Source organism: Python bivittatus, unplaced genomic scaffold (genome assembly GCF_059951505.1).
Source record: "Python bivittatus isolate LINGU-HERP-01145 unplaced genomic scaffold, Pbiv_v1 ctg000960_np1212, whole genome shotgun sequence".
In the NCBI taxonomy this organism is placed as follows: Eukaryota; Metazoa; Chordata; class Lepidosauria; order Squamata; family Pythonidae; genus Python; species Python bivittatus.
Genome location: NW_028277124.1, coordinates 3,944,083 through 3,963,314, shown reverse-complemented (window position 1 = coordinate 3,963,314; position 19,232 = coordinate 3,944,083).

Sequence of the window (19,232 nt, the reverse complement as noted above, 5' to 3'; positions counted from 1 at the left end):
AGGGAAGAGAGAGAGAGAGAGAGAGACCAACACCAGGGAACTTCCAGGACAAACACTGGGTCTGATCCTCAGAATAATAAAATAAATGAAAAATAAAATAAATGAAATAAATATCCACAGGAAAGGCAATTGCAGTTTTAAAGTACAGCATGAGCAGGATAATCAAAAGGTTAATTACAAAAAAAAATATGAGATGATTGGAGATGATATAAATAAAATTGTTATATAATCATATTTTAACATTATTAATGGAGCAGGCTAATAATCTTTAAGGCAAATTATTTAAACAAATAACAAGAATACAGGCTAATATAGATAACTATAAAGTAATAAAACACCATTACATAGCAGACTTTCCTTGATTTTTAAGCAAGAAAATAGGATTGAATGGAGATTGGCATAATACTGGACCTCCTGGTATCATAAAAGTAGTAGCTATTCTATAGAGCAGGACTATTCACTTGCACCATTTACAACATCGAAGGGGTCATTGTTTCTTAGACAAAATTATGGTCTTTTGCCAAAAGTTATTCAGGCAATGCCTATATTAGATGTAGTTTCAAGTGTTGTGCAAAATTTCCAATTTCAAAGAACTCATAATCAAGGAAGGAGAAGGAGAAGGAGAAGGAGAAGGAGAAGGAGAAGGAGAAGGAGAAGGAGAAGGAGAAGGAGAAGGAGAAGGAGAAGGAGAAGGAGAAGGAGAAGGAGAAGGAGAAGGAGAAGATATGGCTACTGCCATTTTTCGTACTACAAGATTTACTGCCACTGATAAGGGCTACATCACTGTTTTTTATTCTGAGTGCAGATACTAGGGTCACTTCTGGCAGCCCAATTCACTGGACTCTACAGTTGTGCACCTTACTCACTACTGTCGCCAATCAGGATCAGAGCTCAAACTGTAAAACTGTTTAGCTGTGAGTCATCCAAGAAGGAAGGAAGGTTGACAATGGACCCAAGGGAAAATATTGCCCTTTAAAATTAATTTGACTGATGCTTACTGTGTTTGCATATCTGTCATCTCATTAGAGCTGACTTCATTTGCTAAAGATCCTGGAGGTTGGGAATGTAGCAGCAAACATATGGAGGCAATCACAGTGGGTGCTTTGTGTTTAGATACAGATGTGAAAGAAAATTGATAAATGGGTGACTAAATGAATAACAGATAAATCAGGGATACCTGACCTGGACTGCTAAAATCCTGACCACAACTAGTTGGCAGCATAGAGTTATAATTTGTTGAATGCTGCTGACAAGTGATCATCTGGATTTTTGTGGCACAGATCTGGTAGCCCTAAAATGAATGGACAGGAAAAAAAAGAAGAGGAAAAAGTTGAAGAAAACTATGAGCCTGTCCATTTATGCCTGACCTCACCAACTATGGCACTTGACTATTTTCCTCTAAGGGAACAATGTGGTCCTTAAATGTGAAAACACAGTCCACCCCTGGTGTAGCCAAATCTAATTAATGTCACAATGCTACATAGCTGTACGTTCTGTGATCCCCAAGTAACCTGGATCATCTTGGTAAGGTGGGGGGGGGGGAATAAAGCAGGTTATTTAGAACAGAAGCAGCTGATTGGGTAGCAGAATGAAGGTGGGGAATATTTTGGCCCCTAAAGCTCTAAATGGGCATGTATGGGCAAACATTCAACATATCCCTATTTTCCATTTCATCAGAATCTTTATAACATAACCATTCTGATTTCTCTTTCTCTTCCTGTTCCTGAAGACCATCTTCACTGAGCTCAGTCTGAGAGGAATGGGGAGTTTATAAAGGCCTTGATTCACAAAATTGTTTATCTACTGGATAATCATACTGACACCCAGCAAAATGAATTTTAACACTGACTAAGGCAAACTGATACATATTCAGTGCAAAATGTGTTTTAAAAAGCAAGCATGTAATAAATAAGAGCTGACTATATCTAAAGGGCTTTGAAAAAGAATGTTGGTAATTGTGAACCCCTTATAAATACACAAGACAATGTGGTGAAGCCATTTCCAATTTGTGAAATTGCTCAGATTCACAGAGAGACTCACAGGCAATACATCTGAGAAAATTGTGTGATCATGGAGTTCTCTGCTTCTGTTTCACTTGGAATACTCTTTTATGCTCTGTTTATAAAATATTATGGTAACAGAATCTGCATTAATTCAAATGGCTGATAGAAAATGCCAGTATGGCAGACTTGTATGTTGCTTAAATAAATAATTTAAACAAAATGCTATAATTATAGAACAGCATAGAAGATTCAACATTCTAGGTAAGAAATCTAATCCTATAGAAACAGCTGCAGAATGCATAAAGTTGGATGGCATTAAATGACAAAGGTTAAAGTATTAAGATAGATACAATGAATCCTAGAAGATACAAAAAATGCAGATATATTTTCAGCAACAATTCTGCTGATATACTTGTACTTTGAAATGTATAATGTCCAAGTTATTGCAGTATTTTCAGTTCAGCACACCTAATGGCACAGCTTTCATAGAAAGAAAGAAAACAAAGGGAGAAGGTTTGTATTGTAACACATTTTTGAAGCAGAAATCTCTAAAAGGTATGAGCATGCATTTAATTAAAAGATAAACTTCTATTTTAAAAGTAAAAATCTGTGGGAACAAATCTAGATAGATAGATAGATAGATAGATAGATAGATAGATAGATAGATAGATAGATAGATAGATAGATAGATAGATAGATTATGTGCCATTAAGTCAGTATAAACCTTTAGCATTCACATAGATAGAACTTCTCCAGGATGATATGTCCCCAGTCTGGCCCTTCAGGTCTTCAAACTGTGCATCCATAACCACATCTATCCATCTTGCTGCTGGTCATTTTCTTCTTCTATTTCCTTCCACCTTCCCCAGCATTATAAACATTTCAAGACAGTTAGGTCTTTGAATAATGTGTCCAAAAGATGATAATTTGAGCCTGGTCAATACCTGTAGCCTTCTAACTTGATAATGACCAGAGTGCTGATCTAACTTGATCTTCTAGTACTAGAGATGCGTGTAAATTAGGGATTATCTTCTATGGTATCTTGGATGTTGACATCTCTACTGCACAGAATTTCAGATCTTTTATCTTCTTTGAATCAGTTATTGTCTGTCCATTGGCATCCTTTGGCAAACCAATTTGAGGTTGGAATTGCCTTCTGAATTTAAAGATTTTTGGAAAACTTCTTTTATTTTCCTCGGTCTGTTTCCATCTTCATTGTCTTTACAGATGTCATAATGCTGCTTCTTGTCTCTTCTAACAACTCCCTGAAATTCTTTGTTAAATTCCTTTCTGAGATCTTTGTCCTTCTTGGCTGGTTTCTTTTCTCTTCTTGGCAATTTCCACCATTTTTTCCATTAGTTTGATTTCTTCTGGTTTTTTTTATCTTTGGCAGTCTCTTTTCACATTCATCCTTAAGGACTTCTTTGAATTCAGTTCCTCTGGTTTCTTGTTAATTATATTCAGGACTTCAAAGCAATTTCTGATGTTCTCCTTGAGAATGATGGGTATATGATGAAGATCATATTATGGAAACTGCTTGAGTTTGTTCTTCTGCTTTAGCTTGTCTTGGAACTTGCACATGAACAGTTCATGATCTGTTCCACGATCAGCCACTGCCCACATATTGCCATTATAACTGAGTTCTTCTGCTTCTGGGTATCAATAAAATAGTCAATTTAATTTGCGTATACTCCATCTAGTGATGATCATGTATATAGATATCGTTTTGGTTGTTTGAAGACTGTGTTAGTAATGAAGAAATCATTGGACTGGCAGAAACTGATAAATTGTATTCTGCTTCATCTTGGTTTCCTAGTTCACACCTTCCACCTACATTTTGCTCCTTATTATTTCCAGCTTCGGCATTCCTGTCTGCAACAACAAGCAGCACATCTTGCTTGCATGTTCTCTTGACTTCAGATTGAACTTGACTATAAAACTACTTTTCTTCTGCATTAATGGTTGGAGCCTAAACATGGTAACCATCTTATTAAGCAGCCAACTATTAAGTCAAACTGATAATATTCAGGCACTTACTGCATTGCAAGTGCTGTCTTTGGTATATCTTTCTTAACTATGAAAGTAATGCCATTTCTTCTTCGATTTTATGTCTGAGTAGTATACAGTGTGGTCTTCTGACTGAAAGAGTCCAGTTCCAGTCCATTTCAAGTCAATGATACCAAAGATGTCAATATGTCATTTCATCTTCACTGTGTTGAGTTTTTCCATGTCCATGCTTCTTATATCCCATGTTCCTACTATAATTCTGTCTTTGTGGCTTCAGATTTTATTTTTCTGAGTGGCGACATCAGCATCTATACGCCCTGAAGGCTTTAATCTAACTGTATTATGAACACCATCAGTACTCCAAAAGATTCTCAGCTCTTCTTCAGTTGTGTGTTGAATGGCATCTGATCCGAGGGGCCCATCATCCAGCACTATATTGTTAATCATTTTATATTGTTCATCCATGTGGTTTTCTTGGTGAAATACAGGAGTAGTTGTACAATAAGAAATTATGCCTTTGCTACTGTCAGTAAAGTGATCTTCTGTCTCTAACATCTTCCTATACTGCTGCTGCCCAATATAGCTGCCTTCTTGCTTTAGGTGGGCAGCTGGCATGATCCTCACACCTTAAGTGACCTTGCTGGGAATATATACTGCTGGCATAGTACATTCTGGACATTCTTCCTAATCCCTCACCCCCAGGATGCCCTCCCACACACTTCTGATATGTTGAACTGATATGTTGAAGCAGCATAGCAGAACTTGAGTAGTTAAGTAGGCTGAACCTAGAAGTAAATATTATTGAACACAGGGGAACTAACTTTTGAGCAATACACTTGGAATGTGTTGTGAATCTACTTCATATAGATTGGGCCCTGTCTAGTGATAAATCAGTTGCATGGAAGGGAGGAGCAAGAAAAAAATCAGTTCTACTCCCTTGCCCAAACAACGTATTACTAGTATTCTCTATGCTTCAAAGCCCCAGTAGCTAGATTTCTGAAATAAGAGGCAATTTAATAAGATACTAACCTTTTCTTATTTTTGCAAGTGAATTTGCTAGCACAAGAGCATTTCTTGTATGTTTACAGGCACAATGGCTACGGATATATGTGATGGTTGTTTCCATTATCTACCACCAATAACTAAGTTGGAATAATTATTCTTGACTCATGCTGATTCAAAATAAGAATGAACAATACATTTATTTTAAAAAAAATGTCTCATTGCGTGAAGAAATTTTGAAACAACAAATATCAAGTGGAAAATACAATTTTATTGGTAGTAGATAGGTTCAGAGCTGGCGTTCATGGGTATCTGCATTTATTCCTTCAAAACAGCAGCAATCTTTACCTCCCCTGCTGTCTGAGATAGCAAAAATCTAGCAAAATTCAGTTTTAACATTTATTATAGTTTCATTGTAATGAAATGAAAGCAGCAGCAGCCACAAAATAAGTTTATCATAAAGCATGATAATATATATTATTGTGGTTTTCTAGCAGCATAAGACCTAAGAAATCTTGATGATAATGATTATGACTGTGATGATGATGATTTGCTAGATTTATATCCTGCCTTCTATGCATAATCACCTACTAGTTCCCTATGACTATATCCTCTGCTTTTGCTTCCACTTGTCCTCAGACTTATCTTAGAAGATCCAGTAATAAAAGGAAAGAGGTAAGCAAGAAAATCAAAATACTTGGGTGTTCATTCTTAATATCAATTTAAATAGCTCTTAAGCCTTTTCTTTGCTAATGTATACATAAAGCGCTAGATATAGGAAATAAATGTTTCCAAATGATACAGGTAGTCCTCCCTTAATGACCACAATGAGGACTGGAAAATTGGTTGTTAAGAGAGGTGGTTGTTAAGTGAATTGGACCTGATTTTATAACTTTTTTTGTGACAGTCATTAAGTGAACTGCCATGGTCATTAAGTGAATAACACAATCGTTAAGTGAATCCAGCTTCCTCCATTGACTTTGCTTGTCAGAAGCCCCCTGGGAAGGTCACAAATGGCGGTCATGTGACCCTGGGACGCTGCAACTGTCGTAAGTGTGAGCTGGTTGCCAAGCACCTAGATTGCAATCACATGACCGCAGGGGTGCTGGGATGGTCATAACTTTGGGCACCAGTCATAAGTCACTTTTTTTAGCACCATTGTAACTTCAAATGGTCACTAAACGAATGGTTGTTAAGCGAGGACTACCTGTAAATATTTCCAGTAATGTGTTCTTGGAATATCAAAGAGTATATCTGTATCTATGAATCCATATACCACTTTAGCAGTCTTAGCTTCTTTCAAAGAATTTTGAAAACCAGATGTTCTGAGAGTTTGTTAGATATCTATGGTTCATATAATAATTCTAAAGATATTGATAATTCTAAGAATAAAAGCAAATTTAGAATTTCATGAAATTTATCATTCTAAGGATATCTATAATTCTGAAGTGAGCAAGAAATGATGAAATATGCCCTATAATTTAGCCTGGAGCCTAGGCCTATTCCATTAATTTTGGAGACATTAATGATATGTCTCCAAAAGCTCAGAGTAGAAAATAATGTTTTAAAAGAGAAACAGAAAATACAAAAGGACAATTTTTATGTCATGGAAACAATTTGTTTATTTCCCCACTTATGTTTACATCCCATATTTCTTTAGATCCTGTAAAAATTTAGAAACCAGGATCAGCTGGAAATTTACATAAATAGCCAACTGTAGAAGGGTAGTATTAGTGATTTCTTCAATGTAATCATACTCTTATTTTGCCAGGGCAATTGAAAGGGCAAAAGCACCAAGTACCTGTTGCAAGAATTGCTCCTCTTATAGGCCCAAGCCAATATTATTTTGCTGAGAGTATCAAATTTCCAGATGTTCCATAATTGTATATTTGGATGGAAATTTTAGGGGGCAGTGCAGGGCAAGCTGTCTCCAGCTCCCATCCATGCTTACCATTCATGAATGGAAAAAAAAAAATCCTCATTAATCTGAACTCACATTTTGAAATTCTTAAATGTTTCGTTTATTCCCTGCCCCATTTTCCAGTTGCAGAGGAAATACATTATTGCTATGAATACACTAAATACAAGCCAAGGTATTCCCTGTGATCCTCTTTGGAATTTGGAATTTGAAGAATTTGAAGAAGCAGGATAGTGTTGGTGCTCATGAAGACTCTGAGAATACCATGGACAGCCAAGAAAATAAACCAGTGGATCATCAAACAAACAACCCAGAATTCTCATTTGAGGCACAAATGAGCAGCCTCAAATTATCCTACTTTGGATACATTATGCAAAGACCTAGGTCCCTAGAGAAGGCTCTAATGCTGGGAAAGGTGAAAGGAAAGAGGAGAAGAGGACGACCAGCAGCAACGTGGATGGACTCAGTTACAGCTGCAATATGTGCACCATTGGAAGACCTGGAAGACTAGGTTGGGGACATATTGTCATGGAGAAAATCTATGTGGTTGCTAAGAGGCAACAGTGTCTTAATGGCACATAATCAATCACAGTAATTATGTTGTTAAAGGATATAGGATAATAAAAATACAGTGCCCAGTATATTTATCTACCCCCACAGTCATATTTGCTTCTGAGGAATCCTCATTTTCCTCTTAGAGATCAGGACCTGCAAGAGACAGTGACATCCCAACCAGCCTTTGGATAAGAACAAGGCCGACTCTTCTCTGAAAAGAAAGGAGGAATTCTGGACAATCACATTCCTTCTCCCTTATATTCAAGAGAGCAAAGGCAACTCAAGCAAGTGGAACAAAATAGAGTGAACACTTGAAGTTACCAATGAGTGCTGGTAGGACCCAACAGAATAATCAAGCAGTTCCTGCAGGAGATACTCTACCTGGCAAATGTAAGCCTACTCTCTGACCTCTCCCCCTGTTGCCTGTATCTGCAATTCTTCCAGCACCACTCAGAAAGCCACTTATGAATTCCAAACTGTGGGTCAGGACCTTTGGACTGATTGGAGACCACCTCTTCTAGACTACTCCTAGAACTTGACCGGTACCTGTGAACCCAGTTATATCTAGTTCAGTTCTAAATCATGGGCTATGCATTTTGTTAGAGGCTATCCCGTTTTGATGCCTTGCCTTGCTTTCCAACTCTCTTCCTCCCTGCATTAACAGCAATACCACTTGCTAATGAATCATGGCAGCTGGGGCTGAAAAAAATTGGACATCCACATTCTCTGACATAAGATAACATTGACTCCCTCCTCCTCCTCCTCCCATTTCTTAAGATCCAAAACTCCGTGTGTGTTTTATTTTCACAGTGGAGTATCAGTCAATGTGGAATATCGGCCTTAGTGCCAGCATCACTAGAACTCATGAGCATGTGCTATACAGAGTAACTTGTGACACTTTCATGCTTCATATGTGACTCATCTCTTCAGTCCCAATGGGATGGCTATATAAAGAGGCATTTCATGACACCAGGAGGAGACAAAGTTGTAAGTAAAAGACAGTAAGCATTTCTTACCAAGATGAGTTTTTTTTTTAAGTTTCTGAAGTTTTCTTCAGAAGACACATAGCCTAAAGCTTATGGATTACTAACAGATTATTTTTCAATCCAGGTCCAGCCCAGGACACTTTTATTCAGACTTTGATGTCCTTATCAGATATTTTTTTTACTACTCTATTACTCTAAGAACCCTAAGTACATTTTGCCTATTCTTCCAATGATGAGAAAAATGCTATTATTTTCCAGCTGAAAGATATATATATATATATATATATATATGTATGTATGTATGTATGTATGTATAAATGTATATATGTATATGTATGTGTGTGTGTGTGTTTACACACACACATATACATACTGCTCTGATTATGGTTGAGTATGTCTTCATGTGTGACAAAATACTCCTCCCACTCTAAGTCCAGTTTACAGAAAATGGACATCATGATTACAGAAATAAGCCATCTGTACCCTAGCACATGGTCAATCTGCTTTATGGATTCCACAAATGGTAGAAATTATGGATATTTGTGACACTTGTACTATAGTGTGAGGTCCCAGAAATTGGCTCACAGGGACAGATCCAGACTGCAGTGATCTGTGGCAGGGTGATGCTGATAATCCATCCCCCCCATCAGCCAGGCTTCAGGTCTTCATGCCCAAACTCCTCCAGTCACCTACCTGCTCAACCCTGACATATACCCAGGTGGTGGTTATGGCATATGACACCACTCAGTTCCATTCTGCACTGGTCAGCTGAAAGATTAGATTATGCAAGGCACAATATTTGACCCAGATTTAGTATATTGCTGGACATTGCCTTTTGGATAAAGTAATGTTAGCATGACTCAGTTCATCTCTCATTCAGAACTTCCAACATTCTGAAAAGCCAACATCAACAAATTTGCAGAGGGGTGAGATTAACAGCTGATACATCAGCAGCAAGCTGTTATATGGGTAGTGACTATGGTGGGTTCAGCAGATTAGGGGATGAGCTCACCTGAGACCTCATGCCTTTGTAATTTCCTGCTCTACTCCCCTTGACACTGGGCTAGCCTGTTAATGTCAGGTCAAGTCTACCCAGCTTTATTCTCACCAGACCAGGATATTAGAATGAAAACTTCTACAAGAAGATACAGAATTCCATATGGTTACCATATTATAGGCTTGGCTTATTTATTTAGAAATGTGTATGCTGAATTTTAGCTACCTCTAAATAGGGGACAACAAAGTATGAGTAAACTACAGTTTTGAAGACAGTACAGGTCATCCTTTGGCGACAGAGGGTGGAGAAGGATCCTACCACAGAAGACGACACAGAGGAGAGTTAAGAGACAGTGCACACCGCAGCAAACCCACAATTACTTCATTGTCCTGGGCTACAATAAGGTACATTCTTTAGTCCCCAGCACCAGTAGCAGTAGCTGCCATTGGCAGCAGGGAGGAAAACTGTGGCCTGGTAAAATAAAATGTCTGGCATAAATAAATGCCCCCCAAAGATTTTAAGTTATCTAAATGCCAAGACAGAAGGAGTCAAGCAGTTTCCCAAGGCAAAAAATGTCCACAATCTTAGCTACATGACTGAAGAGACCCTGTCTATTTACATAGCTTCCCTCTCTCTGAAATTCATAGAATGTGGAGCAAAGCTTCTCTGACAAATGCAAGAGCAGTGCATAAGAAGACTCATTGCTGTTGAGCATCTTAGTTTAAAGCAGTGTTTCTCAACCTTTGCAATTTCAAGATGTGTGGACTTCAAGTTCCAGAATTCCCCAGCCAGCATGCTGGCTGGGGAATTCTGGGAGTTGAAGTCCACACACCTTGAAGTTGCCAAGGTTGAGAAACACTGCTTTAAAGCAATACTGCTTTTACTCTGAAATTAGAATCCAGTATGGTCAAATAAAAGTTGTGATAATTGCTACTATAGGAAGGATACTATGATTCTTCAGGATCTCATCTTGCAGTTTTCAGAATCGTATCATGCATCTGTGTTTTTTTCCATCAATATAATCTAAGAGGTACTATGAGCTATTTGCACCATAGCATCCATTATCCTCAAGGCATAGCATGAGCTTTTCTAGTGTGATAAAGTTACTCTGTTCAGATTAGAGTTACACCCAGACTCGTGAGTTAGAATTCCAATGCAATTACTGTACTTAGCTTTTAATTCCAGCATGTACATGCCTTTTCACACTCACCTAGGATTACTAGCATTACAATTTAGTTTCCATTGTCAGAAGAGATTATCATTTTGATTACTTTTTGGCTTGATTCCAACTGGTCAAATTAAGTTATGGTTGCAAAAGCACAAGTATGTTTCTTAAAAACTCCCCAGGTAAAGGTGCCTTCATTGCAATTTTGGGTACTTGTTTTACTTTTTTTCCTGAATGTTATCACCTAGGTTTTGCAGAATTGTTTTGGTAATCATGTTCATTCACCTGAAGACTCACTACCAGAGTGTTTTAGTAACCCACAGCTCATCAAATTAAAAATGAGCCACCAATGCTGCCATTGTGTGAGGATATCAAACTCTTTTGAATTCAGCATAAATCCACAACAAAATAAGCATCTGTATGGGAGATAATATCAAAACTAGTTTAGACCATAGGCGCACGTGTGCACACACATAAATATGAACTGTAATTTGGGGGGCGGAGCAAGATGGCCACCGAGTGACAGCTTTTTAGTGAGCTCCTAATCCTCTTATTTTATTTACCTTTTATATGTAGTTTTAAGATAGTTCATTTTATTCAATATCAATTAGTGATCTTAGTAATTTCAGTTTCTTTTATTAGGATTAGTAATTTTAGGATTTTAGATTTAGGATTAGATAGGATTCAGATTTTAGATTTTGGACTCTGGAACCCATCAGCTTCAGACATCTGCCGACGAAGTGAGAGTAGGATTTACAACCCTGAATACCACTCAAGGATGCAAAATCAGAAAGCAAAAACAAAAACAAAAAAGAACTTGAAAAGAAAGTTTAAAAGGAGGCACAGATTGGAGACACGCGGAGAGGAAATCCTAAACAAGACAAGGCTGCAATGACTTTGAGGCAATCAAAGATAAAGAATTTATTCTAGCCAATGCAAGTAAGTCTCCTTCCTTTTTTTCTTCTCCCCTTATAACCTCCGTTAATAATTCTTATTCCTCATTGGACCAGGATGTGGATGATTGTCTTTCCGTTGAAAATGAGGCTTTAACAGGAGATAGAGGGGAGGACACGGTTAATACTAAGAGCAACTTTAAAGGAGACTTGGACTTGGTTGCCAAGAACTGTCTTTTAACAGCCCAAACAGTCATTGCTATATATGACCAGCTCTCGGAAGCCAATAAACAGACAGACGAACTAAAGACTCTAATAGGAAATTATATCTCCAAATTAGATAAGAAAGCAAATAGCAACTCCCATGCTTCAAAAATTACCCCTAATCCACGAACAGTGCAAGCGGCATGGGGGTTCTCAGAAGGAGAAGACATGGAGGAGAGGCTAGTTTTGCAAAGACATAGGATTTTTCTGCAAGTTGCCGATACACCTTTAAATAGGGGCAGGTGGCATAACAGACGAGTAATACTGAACTCTCTCTCCCAACTCTTACACTGTAGGGTATATTCTAGTGAATTAATAGAGGTTTCTTGGCTCCCCAGTAGGCACAGATGTAAAAGAATATTGTTAACTTTTGGACAGATTATTCTCCCATCAATGCTTTTTAGGCTTGAAAATTCTTTAAGGAAATATCATATCTGACCAATACACGTGTTTTATAACACCCAAACTCAGTCTCTGCTAAAGCCTGGGTGGAGAGCCAAGTCAGCGAGGGAGGATGACATGAACCCTGAAAACTCTAAATGTAACTGTTCACTATCAGTAAAGCAAAGAACTCCTCTATTAACAAGGACAGAAGAAGATAAGGATAATGAAAAAGAAATCCCAGATTCACTTAATGGAAAGATATAGTTTTTGGATGATGAGGAAGTATTAATCCATCAGTTTGCCACCCTTCCTCCAGGAGGACAACAACTGATTTTAAATAAAATTGAAATAGTAAGATCAATGTTGAAATCGGTAACTAACATGACAGAAACTCCCTGGTCCCCTCTAGCTGCTCTTCTGTGGAAATGTTACTGAATCCGGTTTCTGAAAGCACGAAATCTCCAATAAAAAAAAAGAGAAGGCATGCCAGTCCAAAGCAAAAACATACAAAGGAAAAAGACACTCAGCAGGATATTATAGCACAAGTTCAATTAACCATTCAGAAAATAAAACTGTAGCTGGTGACTTAATATCACTGACACTGGAGAACCTGATAGAGCAATCTCAAGAGTCACTTTATCCCATTGAACTTAGTGTGGATCCTAATTCTGATTCCACTCAGCAATGGGGTGCTCCATCTATATCTTATCATTCTATATCAATACAAGTTAACACCATCAAGGGAAATTCTGAATCAGAGCAATTTCCTGAAAATAGCCATCAGCTTGATGTTAGTCACTTTCAAGTAAATCAGAAAATGAGAGGGATGGATTGAGCCCACTACCATTTGCAGAAATGCTAGTATCAGATCAAAATCTGTGGAATACTGGCTCCCAAGACAAAGAAGAGCAACAGTTACAACCCATGATGAGAAAAGTTGAATCTTATAATAATTGTGTCTACATGGGAAGTATCAATAATATAGTCCCAGCTCCAGAAACAAATTGACTGTCTCCACCCTCATTCTTTAGCCAACCACCCCATTCAGAATATTCTGTTTTCAGGAGACCTGTACAAGACAAATCCTCTCATAATCATCATGAAGCAACTTGTGTTTCTACCCTCTCTCAGGATTTGCCTTTAATAACGGTCACACCTGGGAATTCAGATCGACATTTGGATGCTCTTAAATCTCTATCTATCCTCTCATGGAATATTGCAGGCTGGAATGCTAAATCCAAGGACTCTGCTTTTTTAAACTATATTGCTGAATTCAACCTACTCCTACTCCACAGCAACTTGTTCATAAATGGATATAAATCCTTCTCACTTCCCGCAGCTCCTGGAGCAGGATGAGGCAGATCGTGGGGTGAATTAAGTATACAAATCTCAACCAAACTACATTCAAATATTATACAGTTAGACCCAATGGAGCACTATGCAATGTCTATGCTGATAAAATTTAATAATGCTCTATTGTTATTGGTTAATGTTTATCTTCCACCTCTTCAAAATAGGTCCCAATTTAACAATTTATGGACTAAATTGGAAGTATACATAAGTACTTTCATGTCAAATAATCCCTTAGCTCATGTAATAGTTTCTGGTGACCTAAATGCTAGGGTGGGGGTGAATGGTAAGGTACTTTTTACTCAGTTCCACCAGTATCACCCAGAACCAGTCACAATTCCCCTTCGTTAATCTGGCAATTTAAAGATTCAAAAGGGGACTGTAAGGGGCTGTGTCTATTACAAGCAATTAACAAATTAAATTTATATTTATTGAATGGATCTATTAGTAGTGATTTCCCTGGTGAATTCTCCTACTGGGTTGGCTCAAGACCTTCCCTGATTGACTATACTTTAATCTCATGGAATCTGATCACTTTTATACAAAAATTTTATTTAGGAAATCGACCTGATAGTGATTATCTTCCAAGTATTACAATATTAAAAGCATTTGACAATTGCTTTTTGGAAACAGAACCCACCCCATTTTGGGATTCAGACTCAGAGTTGAGGTTGGTTCATGTCAAATGGTCTCAGCAACTTAGTGAGCAAATTGCTCAGCTGCTTCTAACTGAAGCAGCATTGCAACTCCACTCTACCATAATCAGAGAGAGGTCTGGGGACTCTCCCCTGCAGACATTTACACAACTGATCCAGTTATTCCAGCCAGTGATTTCCACCCAGATATCAAAGAGAAGAGATAACCCGGGGGCAAGACTTATTTTTCCCAGCCCTGGTTTGATGCAGAATGTTTTGAGGCCAAAAGTAAACTGAGAAGCAAAGAGCTGCTTTAACTCTTGAAATGCTGCCTGCTCTTGGGCTGACCAGGAGAATTGCCAACCCTTTCTTAGAAGCTGGGATAGCAGTTTCGCAAACTCAGCAAAATTAGGGATCAATTTCCTGTAGTGTGCCATGCTAGAATAGCCTGTACCTTTGCTGGATCCATCTGTATGAGATTCTGTAACCCAAATAGTCCAGTTAAGCCAGATCAAATGCACATTTTTCTAATTTAGCAAAAAAGCTTGTCCTATAATTTTTGCAATTCAATTCTGAAATAGGTTACAAGCAAGGAGGGATCTTCAGAATAAACTAATATGTCATCCAAGTAAATGACTACATGTTTATCTAAAATGTCTGTAAATATTTGGTTCATGAATCTAGAAAAAACAGTTAACTAGGCCGAATGGCATTACTGTGCATTCAATTTTTCCATACCATGTGTCAAAGGCTGTTAAATACTCGTACTCTTCTTTCATTCTGATTAGGTTGTTAAGCACTTCTCAACTCTAGTTTTATAAAGATGCATGCCTTGTGTAGCCAGTCTAGTAGATTGGAGATAAATGGGAGTGGATAATGGCCTCTAATAATCACTCTGTTCAGATCTTTGTAATTATGAACGGTATGCATGTGGGCCCCTCCTTTCCTTTCAGAGTGGCTGCTGTTTTTCCTTCTTGTTTTTTGGGGACAAAGAACATGGGTGCTGATGCTCTTGTATTGGAAGGACAAATAAATCCTTTTTTGATGTTGACATCTAGATATTCTTTGAGGATGGCTAATTCGTAGGTAGACATGGAATCCTGTCTCTTTGCTGGGATGTGGGCTCCTGATTTCAAATTGATTGTGCAATTACACACCTGGTATGGGGGTAACATGGATGCCTCTTCCTCCCCAAACACATCTGCATATCTGAGTATTTTTTTGGCAACGCTGATCCTCCCTTGTTCTTCAATGAAATGGGGGGGGGGGGTAAGCTTTCACTGCTTGTAAGCGATATTGTTGGTATTTAGGGGATGGAAATGAGAGTGTCTCTTGCTCCCAAGTTATAACTGGGTCATGCAGCTGAAGCCACTCTATACCCAAAATTATGGGCATTTGCAAGGAGGCAGTTACATAGAGTGTTATGAACTCTGTGTGATCTTTGATTGTTAATTGCAAAGGAACTGTGCTGTAGAATTGGCTGAATGTCAATAGTCTTGACTATCGTTGGGTTTTCTAGAGCTTGGGTCGGCAACCTTAGTTTCTGTACCATTTTTATATCTATGAAATTAGCAGTTGCCCCAGAGTCTACGAGATCAGAAAGCTCCACCTTCTGCCTGGAATTTAAAGAAACAATAACAGGAGTAATTAGATATGCTTGCCTTTTGTCCGCTGAGTTCTCCTTAAATAGTAGATGCCTCTCTTTGGAGGGAGGGAGGCTGGTGACTTGCTGGTTTCGTGCTCTGTTGATTTATTAGTTTTGCATCTTACTGCTGTGACAGCCACTGGTGTTTTTATCAGGCACAATCTTGCTATGTGTCCTGGGGCCCCACAATAAAAGCATAGCCCCTGATCCCTTCTTTGCTTCTCTCCTAATGACAGGGATCTCTTGGCTGCATTGATTTGCATGGGTTCTTCCATGCTGGATTCCGAAGAGGCCATTGGGAGGGGTGGTATGGGGGAAAACAGATTGTAGGATCTCTTCTTTCCATTCCTTCCCTGCCTCAACTCTTCCAGTTGGGCATCTATAATTACACAAGACTGATATAGCTCATCCAGGTTATTTTGAGTGCCTTGTCCCAGTAGCTCATCCCTTAGTTCATGCTTCAGCCCTTCCCTGAACTGGTCAATTAGGGCTAAGTTGTTCCACCCTACATTGCCAGCAAGTAATATAAAGTCTGAAATATATGCCCTTACCCTTCTCTGTCCCTGCTTGAGCTCTCAACTAGCTGTGATTCTCTGTATGGGATCCCCAAAATGTCCTTTGAATTTATGCATGAAGTCCTGATAGTTGTCCAGCACCAGATTGTTCCCTTCAATGAATGGTATTACCCACTTAGCTGCTGCTTCCTTCAGCAAGCTCAGCACAAAGGTCACTTTGGGGTTATCAGTGGGAAACTCCACTGGTCCATCTGCCATAAACATTTCACACTGAGTGATGTATGTCCAGAATTGATCCTGGTCCCCTCCAAATTTCTCCAGCAAGCTCCCATGGGAACACAAGAGCATTGGCTGGGCCACCATTGGTTGCGCTGCTGCAGGCTGAGGTAAATTTTGCCCCAGTTGCTGTGTTAGTTGTATCATGGCATTTTGTAAATTGGTCTTCTGTGCATCTACTTGCTGCTGGTGTTAACAACACTGCTGCCAGATGCTCAGTGGATAGTCGAGTTCCTTGAGGATCTGAGGCCATTCTCAAAATTCTGCTCTTTAGAAGAGAATAGGAGACTCACAAGATTGATGTCAGCCATCCCAGGTAAACCAGACAGGAAACATGACTAAATGAGCTAATTCTACTTTATTGTAAGGCTACATTAACAGAATCTTGCAAGTCTGAAAGTATAAATCTCCTACCCTCCCTATTTACCACCTGAGTAGTTAGGGCAGGTCCTTCTTAAGTTTCTTTCTCTGGCCATTACTCTGCTGCGGACTCCTTTCTCTTTCAACCTATCATTCTCTAGGCAGCATCTCTTCCCTCTGCCTTCCAAGGTCACCCTCACATTCCATCACACTGACCATGTAATGCAAGCAACAGAAAATAACTAGACTTGTGCAACAGATTCAGTTGAATTTTAAATCCATAACCATGTTCAGTTGTTTCAGAGTAATTTAAGAAATGCCTTAGTCAGTCTATTTGTCTGACATTTAGCAGGCATCATGCCCACAATATTTTTTTTTTCAAAAGGAAAAATGTTTTGCTTTGTTTTTAAATTCTGTTAATAATAAAAGTACCCATTTGTTTAACCCCAGATCTGGAGGGCATCAGGTTGGGAAAGCTGCTGCCTTTACTATCAAAATGTATAGTTATCTTTTCTAGAATAATAGTAAGGGATAACCATCTCTAGTCATCATACAGAGAGATCCCAAGGAGTCAACAGAATAATTTTCCTCCACATTTCTTGGTATGCACACAGAGGCAAGCACATTGAGAAGTTCAAAGAAGGAAACATCATTATATTGGTCTGTTGTGCTTTCTGATTTTGTTTTTTGACAAAGAAAAGCAGAGTTCTGTTGAGTCTGTGGGATCTCTTCTAAACAGAAGTTCAAGCCCTCAGTATTTATATAGCAATTTTCTTAATGCTTTTTATAGATTATCTCAGTATACTAGAGGCCTCTATTGTCCTCCCCTTATCACAAATAATGATTTGCCTATATCCATCTAAAGCAGTGTAGACACATTTTTGTGGCTAGGAATGATAATAAATGATTTTGGGGAGGATAAAGACCACAGTGAGTGAAGTAATTGGGTTGGGTAGTATCTCACCATGTGTATGCAAAGCCACAATTTCCTGATTATGGGTAGGAAGGATTTTTGTTTTTAACTATGTTAAGACTATTTTAAGATAGTCACAGCAGTTGCATTTGATATGATATGATATGATCTAGGCCTTCTATATATGAGTTCTTCCCCTTTTAAGCCAAACAATAGCTTCCCATCTTTTCATTATCCTTTTCCTCAGAACCTAGCATATGCATTCATGTCATAATTCCATGACATCATCACAGCTGCTCAGCTAATGGTAAGATGCAGTTGATTCTTGGCTTATCTCTATATAAATATTTACTTTTATACCAAGTATAAAATTGGTTGTATGGCAGCTGGGAATAAATAAGGTTTTATTGTAGAGCATGTAGCTAGGCTTTATAACTATCCTCCCTGTAGTTTTCTTATCTCAGAAAACTGATGTGTATTGAAAAGTGATCTTTTTGTGCTGTTTGTGATAAGTTAGATATCTCAGAATTGGTTAGTGGTTACCTCACCTACAAAAGATGAGTTGAAGATTCGGATCCTTAACAAAGAAATTGGAGGGAGGCAGTTAAAAAGAACAGGGAACAGGAAGAAATGACAAGGAACAGCAACAGAAGCAACCACAGATGGATAACTTGGTCTTGCCCTCTGCCTGTTTCAAATAGCAACGTGGCCTGGTTGAGTCTTATCAGCTTTGTAGAAATGGCAGCGTAAGTTTAAGCTTGTCTCTCTATAATGCATACTGTAAAACCTTTCAGCATTACCTTAACACTGTTAAAAGGAAAGAGACGTGCAAGAAACAGAAAATAAACAAAAGCCATAATCACCTGTGAGCAATTCTTCAGTATACAGAAAACAGCTAGGTCCTGGGTGTACTAGTGAAAGAAAGAAAGAAAGAAAGAAAGAAAGAAAGGGAAAAAAAACTACAAAGGAACAAGGTACAAATAAACTCATACCAAAGGTAGCAAAAGTGTATAAATAGGCCTGTATTATCTTTTTCTTGTACAATTGAGTATAAACCAAATTAAACTCTAATCTTCTGTCTAGACAGGTCTATGATAATAGGTACATTCGCCATAGAATCTTAGAACTTTAGAATCTCTGGGGAATTGTTCATAACATTCAGCCAGTCTTTCTTGTCTGCCCTCTTACTGAGAACAGGCCCTTTCTCCTTGGTTAGATATGTGCTTCTTCCACCCAGAAGACACATATTTCTCTTATTGAACTCTCAAGATTCTTTCCAACTGACAGGTTCTTGACTTCAAGATTTGTCTGTGAGAGAGTTTTATGTTCTGGTAAGTTGCCTATTGCATACCTGATTCGAAACA